Raw genomic sequence first — 20,854 nt, forward strand, 5'->3', positions numbered from 1 at the left:
GAGTCTCAAAGAGTTGGACAAGACTGAGTGACTAACACAGTACATCTTTCACTAAAAGTTTTTTTTACATGAAAGCTCAAATGAAGAGCTTTAATATGAAAATATACTTTAGAGAAAAACATAAACCTAACATAATAAAATCTTCAACAAATGTGAGTATTTATTTGTTTATTGTTTTCTTTTTGAAACTAAAGAAAAATTTAACAAGAAGCTTCAGCTTATATTAATAATTTATCTATTTATTCTCAGCCTTTCTTACCGGCCATATAATTTTGTGTAAGAACATCTACACATAACATATGTAGCCTATGTACATATATGAGTAATGACTATGTTTTAGCTTCAAATGAGTGTAACATTAATTTCCCTATTTTGTCTTCCAAACACATCATCAAAATATGAAGCAATCATCTTACCAAAATTTAATCTTATTAAAATTGTAAAATGTTAATTGTCTACCACTGCCTCCTAAACACCCATACATGCATAAAAAATTGCAGTGCAGGTGATAAAGATAAGGATTATAAAGGTTAAGTGACCTATTGATGACCAGAGGTCAGTAAATGTGGTACTTGGACCTTGACTCACGCCTATGGACTACAAAATTCATCCATGAGAGGAAGGTCAGTTTATGTCTTCTTAACATGTAATAAGCCTTCACTATAAATATTTTTTTCATTCAGGTTGGAGTAGCCTAGGAGAAATTCTTCTAGCAATGTAAGAGCATTTAAAATGTTTTAAACACTGTCAAATACTGTTCAAATACTATTTGAAATAGATTAAGGCTTGTTTTGGAAATGTTGTGATTTGCTTCCAAAGTACAAATAAGGTTAATTCTTATAAGTGTTTAGTAATGTAAATATCATCTATTTGAACTTGCTGTTTTATAGATAGAATGCGAGGCTTAGGGATACCTACTCAGGATCAAGAGCCAGGGTCAGAACACAGGTCTTCTGGCAGCTGAGGCATGGCTCTGCCTTGGACTGGTGCGCACATTGATGCCCAAAGAATGTCCTCTTTTCTAGCAAGTTTCTAATACTAGAAGATAAAACTTCAGTTTTTGTTGTTTTATTGAGTGTGTCACAGAAAATCTCACTATCTTGAGCTTGTTCACTGAAGAAACTAGTGCATTTTCTTCCTATGTAGCATTGTAAGAATTATACAAAACGGGTTGATCTTAGAGGATGGTCATCAGGCAGAGACGAGTCAGCCCTCAGCGGTCATTCATCTTTCAGTTCCATTCAGATACCAGGTAAGGGTTGAACCTGACAGCATCACAACAACTCATTTATGATCTGTGTAAAGAAAGCACTTTTAATTACTCGTGGAGATAATTTGTCTAAATGGCAATATTTTGAGAGCTTTCTGCAGTAATTACACTTCATAATGGAATCAGGTATGTTTCGGCTTCAGTGAAACATCACTCACAGCCTGACAAGCATCTTCCTTTCTGAAGATCATAATTAGATTTTACATTAGTGTTTGAACTTCCTGCAGTTCAGTGCTTGTTGTTTAAACATTATCATTTCAAATATGGACCTGCAGTTCTCAGACTCACCTATCCATATGGTTTCTCCAGAGATAGGATCATTCTCTTGGACTACCCTCTGACTATATTTCCATTTTCAAAATGCTTGATAGTTAGAAACAGACTAATTTTAATGGAAATACCCTGCTTTTATCAGACTTTTAAAAAAATGCTGCCAGTAATTGGATGGATGGAAATGCTAAATTGTTGGTTTAGTGCACATATGTTCAGAGTCTTTTAAAAACATACTGAAATTCTTCTCAAAAATGAATTTTTTCCCTAAACTTAGATTTAAGACATCCACTCTCTTTTGGCAAAGAGTTCAGATGGAAGATTTCAATGCAAATTCCCCACTTCTGGTCTGCATCTAATTTTGTTGATTTCTTTGCAGCTTGAGTTCTTTATTCGTGTCATGTGCAAATGCAAACCTCTTGGCCATATGAATGGGGCAGGTATATCATACACTGAATTAACTATAAGAACAGATTGTTTTCACTTGAGTACAGGCTTTCCAAATGCAAATTGCCTCTTACATTTTTTCCTCTCAGTTTGTATAAATGTATTTTTCTGGTTTTCTGCCCAAGAAGCATACCTAAAAAACAATCATTTCATAGAATTGGAGGTATCCCATTGAAAATCTTCAACAAATAAATTACAAAACAGAGGCACAGGAAGGGCAAGCAGTGTTCCCAAAGATTCACAGCAAGTGAATGATCAACCCGTAAAGGCACATCTCAGTTTCTGTGCATTCATTTTAGATTTTGGAGAAGCACAGTTTTTCATTGACCAAGGTATATTCGATCAGATTAAAATTCCAGACAAGAACAATGACAACAAAAAAGGAGAGTAAAAAGAAAGCATCTGCTTCTCTTCACCTATTAAATTCTGCTCTCCCTCAGACACACTGCTAACAGCTGGATATGCTGACTTCCACATATTCTCAATGTATCTATATATATATATTTTTTCAATATTTGTAACCCAGAACTTTTTCATTTCTCAATGCACTATTACTAAGGAAATGTTATCTTCAGTGAGATACATGGGGTGGCCAGCAGACAGACCTCCAAGCAGTGTGACCTACTTGTCACCCGTCACTGCACACATGTCATTTTTGTACACTGTGTCCATCCATAACAACAGAGGTTCTTATTAAATACACTTACACTTTGTATGCAACATTTATTGTGCAGCCTAAACGAAACATCTGACATTCTCATGTGAGGTGGTAAAACTTGACGAGCGGTTCTCTGAGTGTGGACCTTACACTTAAAGCAGGTACAGAAGATCAACAGTATTCTCATAATAACATTAAAGCCTTATTATTATTTTTTCCACTGTGTTGACATTGACTGTGATGTTGCCAAACCAACTGTGAATAAAACTGCTCTTGCCTCTGCACAAATTAAGATGGTAGAAGCAAAGTGTAGAGATATTTACTTATTGGATTCTTCAACACAGTCTCTCCATTATTGTTGACCTTGGCACATATCTTAGTCTTTGGTGTCACAACGCATGAAATACCTATAGCTCTTCAGCTGCGCCCTGAGCAAAGAATGGGGGTTGTTTCAAGGGAAAAACCTTGTATGATTGTTTGAATGTTAAGCTTTGCCAAGGAACACTTATTATTTGAAACAAGAACTTTAGTGATAGTTATTTGGAGTTGGGTATTTTGCACACATTTTCTTGAAGGTTCATCTGATCCTTTAAGGAAAATGCCTGGTGATATTTTTACAGGTTAGTGAAAAACACATGAGCCTCTAAGGGGAAACCTAATGTTTTTGTTATCACTGTGTTACCTTGTTTCCTGTGACAACTTGAGAGCCTCCCAGGCTAAAAACTTCTGATGGGTGAGGTGAAGTTGGCACTGGATGGGGTGTTGTGGTTGCTGGATTAACGATGTGAGACAAGGGAAGTGTGACTCTGTGAACTTTTTTTTTTTTTTCCATATGACCAGTGCATGTTGTAGACAAATTATGCATGGACCAAGTGAAGTGAAAGTTGCTCAGTCATTTATGACTCTTTACAAGCCCATGAACTATACAGTCCATGGAATTCTCCAGGCAAGAATACTGGAGTGGGTAGCCTTTCCCTTCTCCAGGGGATCTTCCCAACCCCGGGATCGAACCCAGGTCTCCCACATTGCAGGAGGATTGTTTACCAACTGAGCCACAAGGGAAGCCCCAAAGCATGGACCGAAGATCACTTCAATGTTCAAGACAGGGTAACTTCCCTGATGGTCCAGTGGCCAAGATTCCCAATGCAGGTGGCCTGGGTTCAACCTCTGGGGTCAGCAAACTAGCTCCCATGTGCCACAACTAAGAGTTCTCATGCCACAACTAACAATGAGCCCAGTACATTTTTGTGCAACTAAGACCCAGCACAGCCAAATAAATAGATATTAAAAAGACAACAACAACAAAGGACAAGACAGACCAAAACAATTTGAAGTACCAGAGTAGGAAACGTTTGCTGATACCGTTTTGAGATCACAGACAGTGCAGGTACAGATATAAGAATCCAGATTTATTCTCTGGAGCCAGCTGTTTGAGATGCGTAAAATGGGCTTCCCTGGTGGCTCAGATGGTAAAGAATCTGCCTGCAATGAGGGGGAGACCTGGGTTCAATCCCTGGGTAGGGAAGATCCCCTGGAGTAGGAAATGGCAACCGACTTCAGTGCTCTTGCCTGGAGAATCCCATGGACAGAGGAGTCTGGTAGGCTATAGTCCATGGGGTCACAAAAAGTCGGACACAACTGAGCAACTAAGCGTAGCACATAAGGGAAAATAACCTGAAAATATGAAAAAATAGATATATATGTATGTATAACTGAATCACTTTGTTGTTCATCAAACCACAACATTTTAAATTAACTACGGCATGGCATGCATGCTGTTGTGTCTGACTATTTGCGACCCCATGGACTATAGCCTGCCAGGCTCCTCTGACCATGGGATTCTCCAGGAAAGAATACTGAAGTGGGTTGCCATTTTCCACTCCATAAATGAATTATACTTCAATAAAATTTTAGCTGTTTTAATTTTTGCCTGCATCACAAGGCACGTGGGATCTTAGTTCCTCAACCAGGGATTGAACGTGCATCTCATGTAGTGGAGGCACAGAGTCCTAAATACTGGACCACAAGGGAAATTCCTCCAGTAAATATTTAAACAACAACAACAGAAATGAGTATTGAACAGTCCCGAGGCAGGAATTTGGAGAACTTCTGCTCTAGGAGGATATCTCTGGTATGCTGACATCTGCTCTCCAGCCACCATCTCTTGCCACAAGGTACCCATTTTTACCTCCAGTGTACACAGAAGTACAGAACAGAAGCTAGATTAACATACCCTTGCATGTCTCCAGGCTTCCTGGTTTCAGTTTGTGGATCGAGCACTTCTTTAGCTGTATGAACTCTAGCCAGTCATCAGCTCACAGTGCCTCAGTCCCTTCATCTGTAAAATGGGACCCATTTCAGCTTTGCTGTGAGAGTTCACAGAGCAATGTTGAGGGCACTGCCAGAAATGTTCGACTCCTACCAGTGAGATCATTGCTTTTCCTCATAAATATTTAGGACACGCAGAAGTGTCTACTCTGGATTTCACCCTCTGCCTGTGTATCAGGGGGTTAATGTGTTAAAATTCAAAGTGCTGGCCTCCAACCCAATTCCAGGACACAGCACATCGACGGCAGCCTTCAATGATAATCCAGTCTTATTTAAATAATCAAACTGCTCTTTGAAGTAATATGCATCCTTTTCCTTTTACGCCTCATGTATAAGACCCATCAGAAACCTCAGTCTCAGACCTTTCCAGTGGGAAACAGATTTGCAGCCACAGTTCTTGAACCAAATGTACTATCAGAACTACTCAGAGTATCACTAATAATTCAGAGTTACAGGGTGATCTAGGAAAAACTGGAAAATGAAGGCAGAGCTAGTGTTTAGGTACATCTGGGCATGGCCAGGGCTCTTTCTTGTTAGGTGAGGACAGAATGTTGCTGATGCTGACTCTGGGTCAAGCAACTGGAGAACCTGATTTCACAAACACTTTCCTGAATGGAACAGCACAGATGGGGTGGGCCTGTTCCCCTTGACTGACAGTGGTGTAGGAAGAATTCTGCTTTCCAGACCCAGTCAAGCCATCAGGGACCTGGTCTCCTGCCTGCCCCGCTAGGGTCTCCAGAAGTCGACACATCTTTGCTGAGCTGTGCCACCCCCGCGTCTCCACAGGGTGGCCATCAAGTTTCATGTAAGTGCAGCATCCTTGGTGTATTTAATCAGGAACATAATTGCTTGCAGTCTCTTCCAGCTCATAAGGCAACCCAACTGAACCCTTGGAAATCCCATCTGCACAGAGGATTCTATACGAATCTCCTCTTTCAACTGACTAAGCTGTATCTTCAGTCTTGTGATTTCACATGTATAACAGGTCACCTTTACCTCCGACCAAGAGCAGGTTTTGACCTAGCTGTGTCTGTCTTGGCTTGGGGGGAACCCACAGCTATGTCCCTTGAAGAAACTAAGCTGAAAGCCTGCTGAACAAATAATTAAAAGTAGTTATATGAGTGTTGACATCTTAATGAAATACATATACAAGCTCTTAAGTCCTCTCTGGGTTCATTAACAAAAATCATCAGGGACTTGTTCTTCTCTTCTTTTTTACCTTTGATTTCACACTTTGTAATTGCCTGTTACAGGCTCAGTGTTTGTGTCCCTCACAAACTCCACCTGATGAAATACCCCTACCGGCATGGAGGCAGGAGGTGGAAGGGTCTTCCGGAGGAGATTCAGGTTAGCGGAGATCAGGAGGATGGCCCGTCATGAATGGGACTGGTGTCCTGGGAAGGGTCAGGAGAGAGCCTGCAACCCCTCTCTGCTTCTGAGATGCCACCTGCAACGTGGAAGAGGGTTCTCACCGACACTGCATAGGCAGCAACTTAATCTCGAGGGTCCAGCCTCCAGAGCCATGAGCAGTGAACTTCCACAGCTCACAAGTCACCCAGTCTATGAAGTCCTCCTTAGAGCCATCCGAGAGAAGACAGTCCCTCTTGCCCAACTCCACGGCACCTGCGTGCCACGCATGCTGTTTCTGGTTCATGGCCGTCGCATGAGCGAGTCTGTCCTTGTGGTCCACGGTGCTCCTGACATTCCCCGGAAGGACGTTTCTCCTTGTTTAACTCAACACTGCAGATCTCTACCAAGGGCGTCAGTTACTGTGTGATGGAGAAGCAGAGTGAATTTGATCCCTGTTTCACTATGATGTTAGCTCCCGATGCACGAGACACAAGTGACACAGGAAGGAAGATGTCCTTCCAAGACAACCTGGGCTTTCTCACCAGCGTACTCGGGTGGAACTGGCTGGATGCCACCAGTTACACCTGCATCACCTGGACAGCATCCCAGAGCCTCCCTAATAATAGAAATGAGAAACAGTGCCCACTTCACAAGACTGCCAGGAGAATTAAATGAGAGAATTCACGTAGGGTTTTCAGTACAGACCCTGGCGTGTGACATCTGAGAAAAGTATTTTCTCCTTTCCCAACTCCTGTGTGTCTGGAAGTGTTTCCTAGAAAACCACAAGGCACCTTCTCATCGCCGGGGCTGATGATATGGGACCCTGCTTCCGTCCATCGAGGTGGATCAGGTTTATGAAGTGATATGACCAGAACCCTGGGTCTCCTGCTAGGTCTACCTCAATGGCTAAACTTCACTTGAAAAATGGGGAAACAGTTTTAAAGAATAAACGTATATACACCGATTAATATATTAAATACTATATGCACCATACACAGAAGGCAAACATATGGTACCACCTTTCAAGCTATCTGCTCACAAAAAAAATGGCGACACTGAAGATATAAACAATGCATATAACAGATGAGAAAAAAACCAGTCAGATTTGGTAAAACATCAAAATAAAAAAAACTCAAAATGAATGGAGCAAATCTGTTCCAACTGCAAAGCCGGTTCTAGAGAAATCCACGCGACCAAATACCATTTTGTGGGAAACACGCCTGCTCTGCAGCTTCCAGAAAACCACTCTCGCTCTCCAGGCTGTGCTGTAACGGTCACTCCCTCAGGAGGCCGCCTCACATCCATCTGCCTGCTTCCCTCCGCCATCCTGTGTGCCAGGACGATTGTATAACAGTCACGGGGCCTAAGAGGTTCACGTCTCGTCAACATTAAATACTTCTGCATCCATCGGAATGCCCCAAAGCGGCCGAAGAAACTCTTGTCAGCAGGTTTCTCCTGCGAATATTCCGAGGCCACACCTTCCGGCCTCTAGCTTTGGGATCCCGGCCCCAGGCCTGAGTCTGGCTATCATGGCGTTTGTAGAAGCGGGCCGTGCGGCTTCCGGTCGACGCCTCAGCTTCCTCGGCAGGACCCTTCACGCTCTGTCCCACAGCGGAAGCCAGTGGGTGCCACCGCTGACGGTGGCTGGGGGGTGAGGGGTCGGTCTCGGGAGGCCGTGTGGAGCAGAGGAGGAGAGAGCAGCCCCTGCCTGGCCGCGGCCTCCCTAGACTCTGACAGGAGAAGAACCCGCAGCCGGGTGTCCTCAGACCCGAGGCTTTGCTGCGGCGGTGACCAGGCTGTGACTGAGCGTGTGTCACCCTGGGGGCTCCCCAGAGATGGAGGACTTCCACCTGACCCCATGCGTCCCCAACTAATCTGACGCCCCGCCTAAAGTCGCACTCAGGGTTTTCCATAGAAACCACGTGGAAACACGAACGCACCCAACAACTGCTGCGAGTCTAGATGAGTCACGAGGAAGATACTGACCTTAACAGCTACTCCATCTTATACTCAACCTATATCCTTAAGGAACATGTTTCCTGTGAGACACCCTCCTCACTGCCATCACTGCGAGTGAAAAAGAAGACAGCACTGGTGGGGAGGAGGAGGCGAGGCTCCCAGGAAAAGGAGCGCAGAGTACAGAGTGTGTGTGTGTGTGTGTGTGTGTGTGTGTGTGTGTGTGTGCGCGCGCGCGCGCACTTGCAAAAATGCATGTGTGTTTATGCCTGTGAGTGATATTTGTAAGAAGGAAAGCAAGATTTCCATTCTGAGGAGCACAAATGCCATGGGTCAGAGATGGACAGGGAAGCCTGGCGTGCTGCAGTCCATGGGGTCACAAAGAGTTGGACATGACTGAGCAGCTGAACAACAACAAGATGTGGATGGTGACACTCTAAGTCATCTGAACGTGGGGAAACAGATCTAACAATTCACAGAATAGCCAGATTGGAATGGCCTTTCTAACTGGAGATTAGAGGTGGCATATTATACTGTAGGAAAAAATAAAGTAAAATAGGTGTTTGAGGATTAGAGAAACCATCCTCCATACCACTTGAAAAAGGAGGACAAAATTATTTCTCTAGTTACAGAAAATACAGGAACAGAATTTAAGGAAGGTTGCTAACCATGTCTATCTCCCACACTTTTGTCAGGTTGCCAAGAGCAGCTGGAGTCATGCTGAGGGACATTTTCTTTGGCAGAATCAGACTCAACCATAACCCAGGTTTAAGTAGCAGCTTCAATTAAAAAAACAATGGGCAGATGATACAGATAATGCTCATCAACTTTGTCTACATAGCTACAGTTCCATTTAGATTTCTATTCTCTAAGTTCAATTTTACTTGTAGCAGAAAATTGTAGTTTGTAATTAAGAAAAGAAAATTTTAAAGCAAAGTAAAAACAAATACCCATCTGTCCCTATGACTCAGCCAGCATACTTCTGTCCTGTGTAATTCCAGCAGCTCACAATTTCAACTGAAACACTTCCAATTCATTCTTCTCTAAAATTGAGAGGGATGCAACTTCATCTTCCCACAACTTACTCATTAAATATTTGTCATAATGTCAAAATAATAGCTTATCTTCATCCTCACCCAAAACATTATGATAAGAATAATGGAGTTGCATTTATTTTGTATAATAGGAATGTCAACTTGAAATATGTCTGCTATAGGAATGGGCATCTCTTTTAATTGATATGGATTGGATGATTTAAATTCTCTTTAAATTGTTCTAAAATATTTTATTAGAATTTAGATAAAAAGAAGACAAAAATAGCATTCTCAGGAACATATTCTAAGTGGTGGAAAAATGAATAATTATAAATATATATTAAAAAACAAAATTTAAAAACTGAGGATAATGAAAATTATTTTCCTTAATCTAATATATTCTTAAGTACAAAATGAGAATACGAATCCATTCTTTTAACCATATACAATAAATCATCACAATAAAAGTAGATGCCCTAAATCATGGCCGACTTTGGATCAGCAGAGCGAAAGAATACATTTTTACTTTTTTCCACTAATTTCCACAGGTTTTATTTTGAATATGCATTTTTTTACCCTCAAAGTACAGTATATTTTTAAATTAAAGCTAAAACACAGCATTTTATTTTTATGGACATTTTTTCATATGATGTGCTCTTTTTTCTGAAATTTTAGCCTCAGTTTGGAGAATATCTCTATGTAAAAGGTAAATAATTTATCACTTATTGGATAGTAACATTCATAAACCAGCCTAATTACTGGGTAGATAAAAATTAGACTATTTAGATTGACTATTTTAAAGTAATACATCAAAAAGGTAATATCTAGTTCTTATATTACATATATGACATACATAGTTTGTAAAATAATTTTGAAAGTATTCAACATTTTTATTGTTTTTCAGAATCTCTGTGAAATTAAAAAGTTTATTTAAACTTGACTGTCATTCTAGTGGATGATTATTTCATATGAACAGAAAAGACACATTTGTTTACAAAAGCAGGGCAGCCAGCCAGTGTCCACAGCAAACTTCTTCCACCAAACAGACTGTGAAAGCCATCATTTTGTTCATGTTTCTCGTATGAATCCATTGTTACCTGGTTAGTGTGGAGGTTTAGGGACTTGGCAAGATTAAAACACCAGGGGCTACAATGGGAAAGACAACATTTATTTCCCTGGCCATCTCACCAATTTCTTTTTCTTTAATGTACACATTTAAGCCAGGTTGCAGCTTTTAGCAAAGACAGCCTTACTTATTAACATGTAGTCCACCCCGCTCCCACCACCCCGCCTTTCGAAGAATTTTCAATTGAGTGGAATTTGCAATAACCCACTGTGAGACAAGTACACATTTCTGTAGAGGAAGATATTTGCTGGGGGAAAAAAAAATGTCTATTTTACTGACATTGTAGTCTTAATGTCATGCCTTCAGGCATCTTCATTACCGTTCAAATTGAATTTTAAATGTTATATTCAATAGTTTCAATGTGACATCTTATTACATAAAGACATGAACTGGCCTAAGCAAAGCTGAATACTAAGAAACATCAGGTCATCTAGTATAAAGATCCTTTATTATACTTAGAAAAGTGATGACATTGCTGACATACACTGAAATAATTCTAAGATTGAAATACTATAAAATAAAACACATTTCTCTACGAGGTATGGGTTCCTCAAGAAAATATAAAATGCTCATATGAGTTAATTCAAGGAATTTTTTTTAAATTAAGAACTTTATTTTTAGGGCAGTTTGAAGTTCTTAACAACATTGAGTGGAGAGCCCAGAGATCTCTCATATACTGCACCCTCTTCTCAACACCTGCAATGTTTCCCATTATCAGTATCCCCACCAGATGGCATTCAATACATCTGTGACAACTGATGGACCCACACTGATCCATCATAATTTTCCAAAGTGCACAGCTCATGTTGAGTCACTCTTGGTATTGGACTTTCTATCAGTTTGGAAAACCAAATGTGTATGTGCGTGCTCAATCGTATCTGACTCTTTGCAACACCAGATCACAGGTCCACCAGATACCTCTGTCCATGGAATTTTCCAGACAAGAATACTGGAGTGGGTTGCCATTTCCTTCTCCAGGGGATCTTCCTGACACAGGGGTCAAACCTGCATCTTTGTGTCTCCTGCATTGGCAGGTGGACTCAACCACTGAGCCACCTGAGAAGTGCCAAATGGATAATGACATGTATCTACCATCACAGCATTCTACAACATAGTTTCACTGCCCTCAAAATCCTCTGTGCTCCTCCTTTTCATCCATTTCTCACCTCCCCCAAGCCCTAGCAACCCCTGATTCCTGTACTGTCTCCATAGCCTCACCCTTTCCAAAATGTTGTCTACTTAGAACCATTTGGTATGGAGCCTTTTTACATTGGCTTTCTACACTTAGGCATTTCAGGTTCCTCTGTGTCTTTTCATGGCTTGAGAGTCCATTTATTTCTAGTGCTGGATAACATTCCACTGTCTGGATGCAACTCAGATGATGTATCCATTCATCTTGGTTGGGTTTTTTGGTAAAATAATGTATTACTACTGCAGAGGGCTAAGGGAAACTGCCATGGGACCCTGGAAGCACTCCAGAGATAGAAGGGGTTAACGTCTACTTCCTTTAGGTCAAGAGAGGTAGAAACCTGCCCACAGGAGAGGCCTGCTCACTGGAGGGAGCTGTGTCTGCACTAAAGTGGGCACTCATCTGTAGGGAACATGACCCTGACCTTGGCCCCCTCCTTTTCTCAGTGTGGCAGTCAGAGAGCAGGGAGGCTCCCTGATTCTAGCCTTCAAGGCTGGGCTCCCAGGGCTCAGAGAGATGCAGGGAAGAAGAGAACAAATTTGAAGCAGCAGATAGCCAGCTCAAAGGCAAACACAGAGCTAAGATTACTCCTGTGAAATTCCTGATGTCTTATTAATAAACCAAGTCCAAATATATTCAGCCACTAAACTCCTGCATTATTTACCAAAGCCAGAACCATCCAGAGTTTAAAATAAATTAATTCTACAAAGATGTGGAAATTATCATTTACATGTCTCAGTATTTTCTTCGACTACAATTTCAAATAACAGGATCCATGAGAGAATGGATTTGTTACCCCTTTGACATATTTTCCAAATTAGAGATGATCAAAGTGGCGGAGAACTAAGTCATTCTGCAATGTCGTATCTCGATAAGATACATTATTTCTATATACCACCAAAATATAAATTAAAACCACCTCATTTGTTACTCAGGATTTTGTTCTATGATTTAAAGAGGACGTTTATATACATTTAGGTACAAAATTTTACAACAGATCGGTCTTGTATGTATAGAACATAGAAGATATAAGTAAAATAGACAAGTCTTCCTAAGCCATGTTTATAGTTGCCATCTAATCTTTCTCACCACATTTTGACTCAGTACTATTCTCGGTGATAGGAGAAGCTTTGGAGATTTGACATTTGATAAAGGGATGTTCTATTAGCGCCTCCTGGATCGCTTTCCACCCCCACTGCACTCTTTGTGCAACTTCTGATACCAGTGTCTTTTTGCACTGAGCAGATAGTGTGGAGAGAAAGTCCTGTGATAAAAACCAGGATTCGTATTTTGCATTAAGCTGTTGTAACCGCTTTGCCGGCAGAACCACCAAGAGGCCGCCCTCCTGTGGTCCTGCTACTAGGAAGGAAAACCAGGCAGTGACATCCACCTTTCGACCACCAACTGAAAGAGGCCAGCTGTGGTCAGCACCCCAACCTCAGAGATGCTAACGCGTGAGAGGAACCGGATATCTTAGAACTGATGGAAGAGATTGTGTCCCTAATTAGCTGTGTTCATAGAGAGGTTTGGGCACCCCTCATATCCTTTTGGTAAATAGTAATCTCATTATTAGTTTTCAAAACAAGCTTAACTTGACAAAGACATCATTCCAAAGACTGCACAAGTACCAGCTCCTCCCAGCAAATGTGTATGGAGGATTCTCTGATGGGGAATGATCTAAATCCGTGACAGGTTACTGACCCAAAGATCACCTTGACAAACACTGAGGAGCTGTCATTCCCTCCATTCTGCTCATGAGACAAACAACTTATCCAAGTTCCCCCAGTGAAGGAAAAAGCTGACATTGGAAACAGGCCTGATGGGCCTCTCAGAATGACCTATGGAAACATCTATTCATATTTGTTGGTATAATAAAAGTCACAAATATTTTTAGTAAGACCATCAAGTTAGCTCTGTTCTCATGGTAAGTAAGAAGCTGATATTGTTTGTACTATGATCACATGACTTTCTGAAATTCTTTATCTGGTAGTAATCACTGGTAAAATAAAAACCTCTAAAAATGTGCTTTCAGGAAATACATTAATTTACGGTGTTTCACTCTTGCAGTAAATCCTCACCTTTCTTGAAATAGCTCTAGGAGTGTTGTCTGTCCTTTCTTGTGCCTCTCCTTTGCTGTTATGTGTGGAATAAAAACCCAGGTAACCATGCGGTTCTCTCTTATCTTAAATAGATTGCCCAGAATCTTCTTCCCTTTCATTTGACCGATTCAGCTCATTTTAACTCAAGTTGGGCTCCCCTCTTTAGCTCGGTATCTATTTCGAGAAAAACCAAGGGCAGTTCTCCCGTCCTGTATTCCCTCATCTGCTGTCCCAACCCAGCAAAATAAGCCCGGTCCTTTCCCACCACTTGGTCAGCGTTTCACTCTTTCCAGAAACAAAGTGGGCTCAGACTCACTGAGATGAACAGTTTCCCGAAATCATAAAAAGGAAACTCGTTACCAACAGAAAAGGGACCCCTAAATGGTTGTGTTCTGTTTTCTCATTTGCAAGGAGAGAAATCTTCACCAAAACAGTGACAAAGAGGCTGGTGTCAGCCAGTCCCCACGGTCAGCTCCACTGTATCTGCCTCCCTGGGGCCACAGTTCTTTACTGGTCCCCAGAAGGACCCTGTTTGGAGCCTTGATCATGGATGTGAGATGGAGGATTTATGCTCCACATGTCTGGAGTTGCCACAGCAGGAAGAAGTCTATTGTCCAGATGGTTATGGTTATGGTTACAGCTCAGGCATCTCATGCTGTAAACTTGGGCATGGTTTTTTGAGCACCACTTACTCGCTTCCTAAATATGACAATTAAAAATAAAGGGGCACTGCCAGTGTGAAAGAGCATGGAATTTGTATTTATGGCCTCAGGTGAAATATTTAAATATTTTCAAAAATCCCTTCCTTCTTCTAAAGATATTTGTTTTTGCTGCTAAGCAACATTCACCATTGAAAATACACAGGACAAGCGCATTACTATATAGAAAAGGCAGCTAAATTAAATTTCTATTTATTGTGTTTCACTTATTAAGCAAATATTCATCAATTAACTAATACATGCAAGATCCCATGCCAGGTGCCATGAACCCAAAGAATGGACAGAGTGAGTTCCTAACTCAAGGGCACACACCCCAGTGGGAATTTTCCACTATAAAAACTTCCAAACTAGAACTTTATGCTGATGAAAAATGAATACAAAATATAACTAAAGTATTCATGCAAAAATATTTTTGGAGGACCTTCTATGTACCCCGATCTGTTTTAGACTTTCAGGTTGTTTTTTTTTTTCAAAGCTCATCTCTTGGAGCTCATAGTCTACATAAATATGCACAGTAATAAATACTGAACATATAAGGCTGTGTAAGCCAGATGGGATCATGAAAAGAATGAGAAATAAAGCAATAAGAATTACTGGAGAAAAGTAGTTGTACATTTAAATAGGGTGAGGAAATTGGGTGGTGCTCTAAGGTAATACGTGGAGAAGATCATCAAAGCTTTGGTTTTTATTCTGAGTATGATAAAAATGTAAAAATATGTAAAGTAATTATGAAAACATTTTAAAAATATAAGAATTATTAAATGAACAGCCCAAAATTTACCAAGGATACATGAGGAAAAAACCCTGTAATTTAGCTATGGTATCAAGAGGGACATGATTAGAAAGCTCCTTTAACCTGAGTCTTAAAAGAAAAAGACACAAATAAATAAATAAATAAGCCAGCTAATCAATGTTCAAAATCATTCATCTCTACTGGGCTGCTTCATCGGTATCATGCATTCAAAATTCTTCTCCTCCTCTTATTAAATTGATGTGTTCTTTACCAAATACAATTCAAATTTATCCCATACTGATTGGATACCATCAGCTTATCTATAAACGACACACAAGTTACAAGTGGGTCGGTCACACTGTTGCCTTATTTGTCAGGGCAGGGTGACAGATTTGGCAACAAAATTCTTGACCTCCAAGCTGATTCACCATTCAAAGCAACATATGTTTTTTTTTTTTTCCCCCCAGAAAAAAAGACTATTTATTTTGATTTATGTGAATGTGTCTAGAACCTCACAACTACATATGTCAAATAAACTAACAATCAGAAAAAACATGTGGTAATTTTTTTAATAAAATAAAATCAAAGAAGAGGAAATAGGGAGGTTCTGGTTCTACATGATGATACAGGAAGAGCCTGAACTCACTGCCTCCCAAGGACACACTGAACCCACAGTTCCTCGGAAAATATCTGGTAACTATTGGGATAACTCCTTCACAGAAAGTGGTCAAGTGAGGAGGAGAAAAACAAACAAGAAAGCAATAAAACACTGAGCAGGTAGGCAAGGCTGAGACACAGTCTCACCACAAACCAGAGCAGTGACCCATAATCTGGAGGGAACTCAAAACCCAGAGTTTCTCCAGGAGTGAAAACTTGGAACCCCTCATCAGGTACCGCAACTTTTAAGACTGAAACTGAACCCCCAAAACACGTAGCTCTAAAACCCAGTGGGGTTCATATGCCCAACCCCCACGGGCTTCAGTGACCTGGGAAATGGCTCCTAAAGAGCTGGGATGTGCATTAACCCACCACAGTCCAGCGCGAAGCAGCAATCTGAGAATCAGCCAGACCTGGTGTGAGAGAGGCTCACCTGTTGACCATGGAGCCTGGACCTGAGGGGCAGGCAGCTGTCCTGACACAATTCAGGGACTGGCTGGAGGCTCTGTGGGGACAGAGACTTGTGAGCACCATCTTTTTTTTTTTTTTAACTCTAGTGCTCATGAATTGAAAGAATCAATATTTTCAAAAGGTCCATACTATCCAAGGCAACCTACAGATCTAATACCATCTCTGGAAAAATCCCAATGGCATTGTTCACAGAACTAGGACCAACAATTCTAAAATTTTTACAGAATCTCTCTCTCTCTCTTTTTCACACACACACACACACACACACACACACACACACACTGGTTTCAAATTGTAGTATAAAGCTATAGTAACCAAAATAGTATGGTATTGGTATAAAAACTGACACATGAGTCAATGGAACAGAATAGAGAGCCTAGTAATAAACTCATGCCCATGTGGTCACTTAAGTCCAAGGAGCCAAGTATATATAATGAGGAAAGGACCATCTCTTCAGATAATAGTGTTGGTATTGGAAAGACTAGACAGCCACGTACAAAAGAAAGAAATCTGACCAATATCTTACAGCATATATAAATATCAACTCAAAATAGGTTGAAGACTTAAATGTAAACCCGAAGCCATAAAACTCTAAGAAGAAAATGTTGGCAGTAAGTTCCTTGACATGTGTCTTTATGATGATTTGAGGGATCTGACACCATAAGCAAAGGCAATAAAAGCAAACATAAGCAAGTGGAACTACATCAAACTAAGAAGCTTCTGCACAGCAAAGGACACCATCTACAGAATGAAAAGGCAACTTACATAATGGAGAAAATATTTGCAAATTATATCAGATAAGGAAATGGAACAGTAACCCACTCCAGTATTCTTGCCTGGAGAATCCCATGGAAAGAGGAGACTGGCAAGCTATAGTCCATAGGGTCGCAAAGAGTTGGACACAACAGAAGTGACTTAACATAATATTAGCGTATCAGATAAGGGATTTCCCGGGTGGCTCAGTTGGTAAAGAATCTAGCTGCAATTCAGGAGGCACAGTTTGATCCCTGGGTGGGAAAGATTCCCTGGAGAATAAAATGGCTACTCACTCTAGTGTTCTTGCCTGGAAAATCCCACCCAAAGAGGAACCTGGATATTTAGAGTCCATGGGGTCACAAAGACACAACTCTTATCAGATAAGAAATTAATATTCAAAATATATAAAGATGTCATAGAACTCAATAGCAAAAAATAAAATAAAATCAATTTGAATTAAAATTTGACAGAGAAACTGAATACATATTTTTCTAAAGAAGACATACAGATGGGCAACAGGACCATGAAAAGATGCTCATCATCATCACTAATTATCAGGGAAACGCATATAAAAACCACAATGACGTATACTCCCACCATTTCCATTATCAAGAAGATAAGAAATAACATGTGTTGTGCAGATGTGCACTGTTAGTGGGACAGTAAATTGGTGTTGCTATTCTGGAAAACTATATTGAAGGGCCTTAAATTAAAAGTCGAATTACCATGCATGCATGCTAAGTTGCTTCAGTCATGTCCAATTCTCTGCGAGCCCACGGACTGGACTGTAGCCCGCCAGGCTCCTCTGTCCATGGGATTCTCTAGGCAACAATACTGGAGTGGGTTGCTGTGCCCTCTTCCAGGAGATCTCCCAAACCCACTATGTCTGTTACATCTCCTGCACTGGAAGACAGGTTCTGTACCATTAGTGCCACCTGGGAATTACATATAATCCAGCAATTCCACTTCTGGGCATTTATTCAAAGAAAATGAACACACTAACTCAAAAATATATGCACCTTATATTCATCACAGCACTGTTTACAATAGCCAAGATATGGAAACAACCTAAGTGTCCTGATCCATGGATGAATGGGTCAAGAAAATGTGGTATAAATACACAATGTAATATTACTCAGCCAGAAAAAAAGATGAAATAATGCCATTTGCAACAACATGGATGGACCTACAGAGCATTATGCTAAATAAACTAAGTTAGAGAAAGACAAACACTGTACAATTTCACTTAAATGTAGAATGTAAAAAACAAAAGCAACAAGCTCCTAGATATAGAAAAAAAAAAAAAATAGCTAGAGGATTGGGGGTTTGAAAAATGGGTGAAAGGGATCAAAAAGTATAAGTGAAAGTGAAAATCACTCAGCCGTGTCCGACTCTTTGCGAAACCATGGACTGTATATATTCTCCAAGCCAGAATACTGGAGTCAGTAGCCTTCCCCTTCTCCAGGGGATCTTCCCAACCCAGGGATCGAACCCAGGTCTCCTGCATTGCAGGTGGATTCTTCACCAGCTGAGTCACAAGGAAAGCCCAAGAACACTGGAGTGGGTAGCCTATCCCTTCTCCAGGGGATCTTTCCGGCCCAGGAATTGAACTGGGGTCTCCTGCATCGCAGGCAGATTCTTTACCAACTGAGCTATCAGGGAAGCCTCCAAAAGTACAAATTCCCGCTTAAAAAAAAAAAAGCAATGGAATGTAATGTACAATAATAATAATGCTTTACTGTATATTTGAAAGTTGCTCAATTATATTTGAAATATTCTCATCACAAAAATAAAATTTCTAATTATCTGTGTTGATGTGTTTTAACTAAACTTGCTCTGATGATAACTGTGCAGTACATACAAATAACAAATCATTAAGAGGTACACCTGAAATTAATATAATGTTATATGTCAAGTATATATCAATAAAGTACGTAAATGTAAGTTTGAATTCCACCCATCTCCTCTCCCAAAAGGAAGTACACATGAAAGATTATTTCATGTTGAAAATTTTTAAGTGATTTAGAGAGAATCAAATGACATTTTGGTTTTCTCTAGGACCAAAAACTTTCTCTGAAAATTGGTTAGTAAAGGAGTATTTTGGGCTCACCAAAATAAAAGGTGCTCAAGTATATTTTAAAAAGTTTGCATTAACAAAAGCATCATCTCTTTCAGCATTTTCTACTCTTAGAAAATATAATGGGAAAAAAAGCAGCAATACTATTTATAATATTTACTTAACCACAGTCAAGTACTGAGCAAATATTTTTTTTAAAGGCATCAAGAATAAGCATCTTATGATCTTATCACAGATATCAAAAATCCTTTATTTATAACTAAAACAACCTTCTCGGCTATATACTAAACAAGAAGTCATTTGTTGTATTTCCTATGTTCACCCAATGCTAATTTTCAGCATTTGACATCCTTACCACCCCTGAATTTCCCCAGAGACACTGTAAAAGGAAATGTCTTCCTCATCCTCGCCTGCAGCTACAGTGACCACGCGGCACCTCTGGATGGTGCTTCGGGAGGAGCGGCCAGCTGGAGTGGACTCAGGGTGGGGAGGTCATTTTCTAGGGGGGGTGAAACCCCAGCAGTGTGTCTCCCTCCATCTGCCTCCTCCTCCTTCCCGGATCCTAAAAGCTACGACTGGAAAGGTGTCCACAAGGGACGGAGAAGGGGCGAGGAGAGAGAACCAGGAGACACACAAGCCACCCCTGAAATGTGTGAACGTCCAGCGCCTAACGTTAGAAACGCAGTCCACGCTTGTTTACACACGATACGCGTTGCCTAATTGATGCGAGCAGGACATAAACTAATTCACATTTGGGAGACTAATCTAGTTGGGGTGCAAAATCAGATTTAAAGTTTCTTTACTCTAATTACAAAGAGCCCTGCATGCCAAGTTAAGGAGCTTTTTTCTTTATTAATGGGTATCATATCTACTGTAGAATGTAATAGATTATACAAGATATTGATTTTACATGTTAAACTGATTTCTTAGACACATCCGATTTGATTATCACATTAAGCTTGTGAAACCAACAGAGGAATTATTATCGTCCAAATTATACAGGAGATGAAATGCATTCCGAAACTGTGGGCTTGCTCTAGGTCACTCAGCCAGTAAGTGGTCAAGGTCTAATTCAAACTTTAGTTTTACCCTTTTAATTTGAGGGGTTTTACAGGAATATAACTTTCACTTTCCATAACACTTCCTCCTCACATATAGAATCAGATTCCTCTGATTTCTTTTACACCCAAATAATGCTGACAGCTAGGAAACTTCTCCAATTTGAAGCTGATAAACCTCTCTACAGGGAGAATCAATCCAAGGTTCCCCAATTTCTTTGGAGTCAGAAACCAGTTTTATGGAAGACAATCTTTCTACAGACTGAGGGAGACTGGGGGGTTGATTGGGGATAACTCACTTTATTTCTATTATCATTACATCAACTTCACCTCAGATCATCAGGCATTAGATCCCGGAGGATGGGGACCCATGAATTAGACCATTGACATAATATGCCAGTGAATAAATATTACATTTAATGAGTATCTTCATCCACACCTTAGCTGTGATTATCATTCAGGAAATCATTTGAGTTTTTGTCTCCAAATTCCTATTCCTTCAATCCTTTAACAGAACAAAACAGAAAAGGATGCTTAATCCTTCTAAAGTACCCATTATATATCATAAGAAAATGAAGGGGGAACTGTTCCTTTTATCAAGTTTTAGTTTTCTAACTAATTATTGAATGATAATGCCAGCTATCCTTTCGGATCCA

The 20,854-nt window shown here is 40.4% G+C and overlaps 1 protein-coding gene and 1 long non-coding RNA gene across 2 annotated transcripts in view; both read right to left on the bottom strand.

Annotated features, from left to right (window-relative positions):
* The window catches only part of CSMD1 (CUB and Sushi multiple domains 1), a 1,578,457-nt gene that overhangs the window by 1,240,440 nt on the left and 317,163 nt on the right, over window positions 1-20,854 (bottom strand). The window lies entirely within an intron of this gene.
* LOC145516305 (uncharacterized) lies at window positions 219-8,492 on the bottom strand. The gene is made up of 2 exons (XR_014061286.1): window positions 8,310-8,492; window positions 219-1,295 (listed from the first exon to the last, which is right to left on the bottom strand). It is a non-coding gene; the product is annotated as an uncharacterized LOC145516305 (long non-coding RNA).

Source organism: Giraffa tippelskirchi, chromosome 8 (assembly GCF_054371585.1).
Source record: "Giraffa tippelskirchi isolate mGirTip1 chromosome 8, T2T-mGirTip1v1.2.pri, whole genome shotgun sequence".
Lineage (NCBI taxonomy): Eukaryota > Metazoa > Chordata > Mammalia > Artiodactyla > Giraffidae > Giraffa > Giraffa tippelskirchi.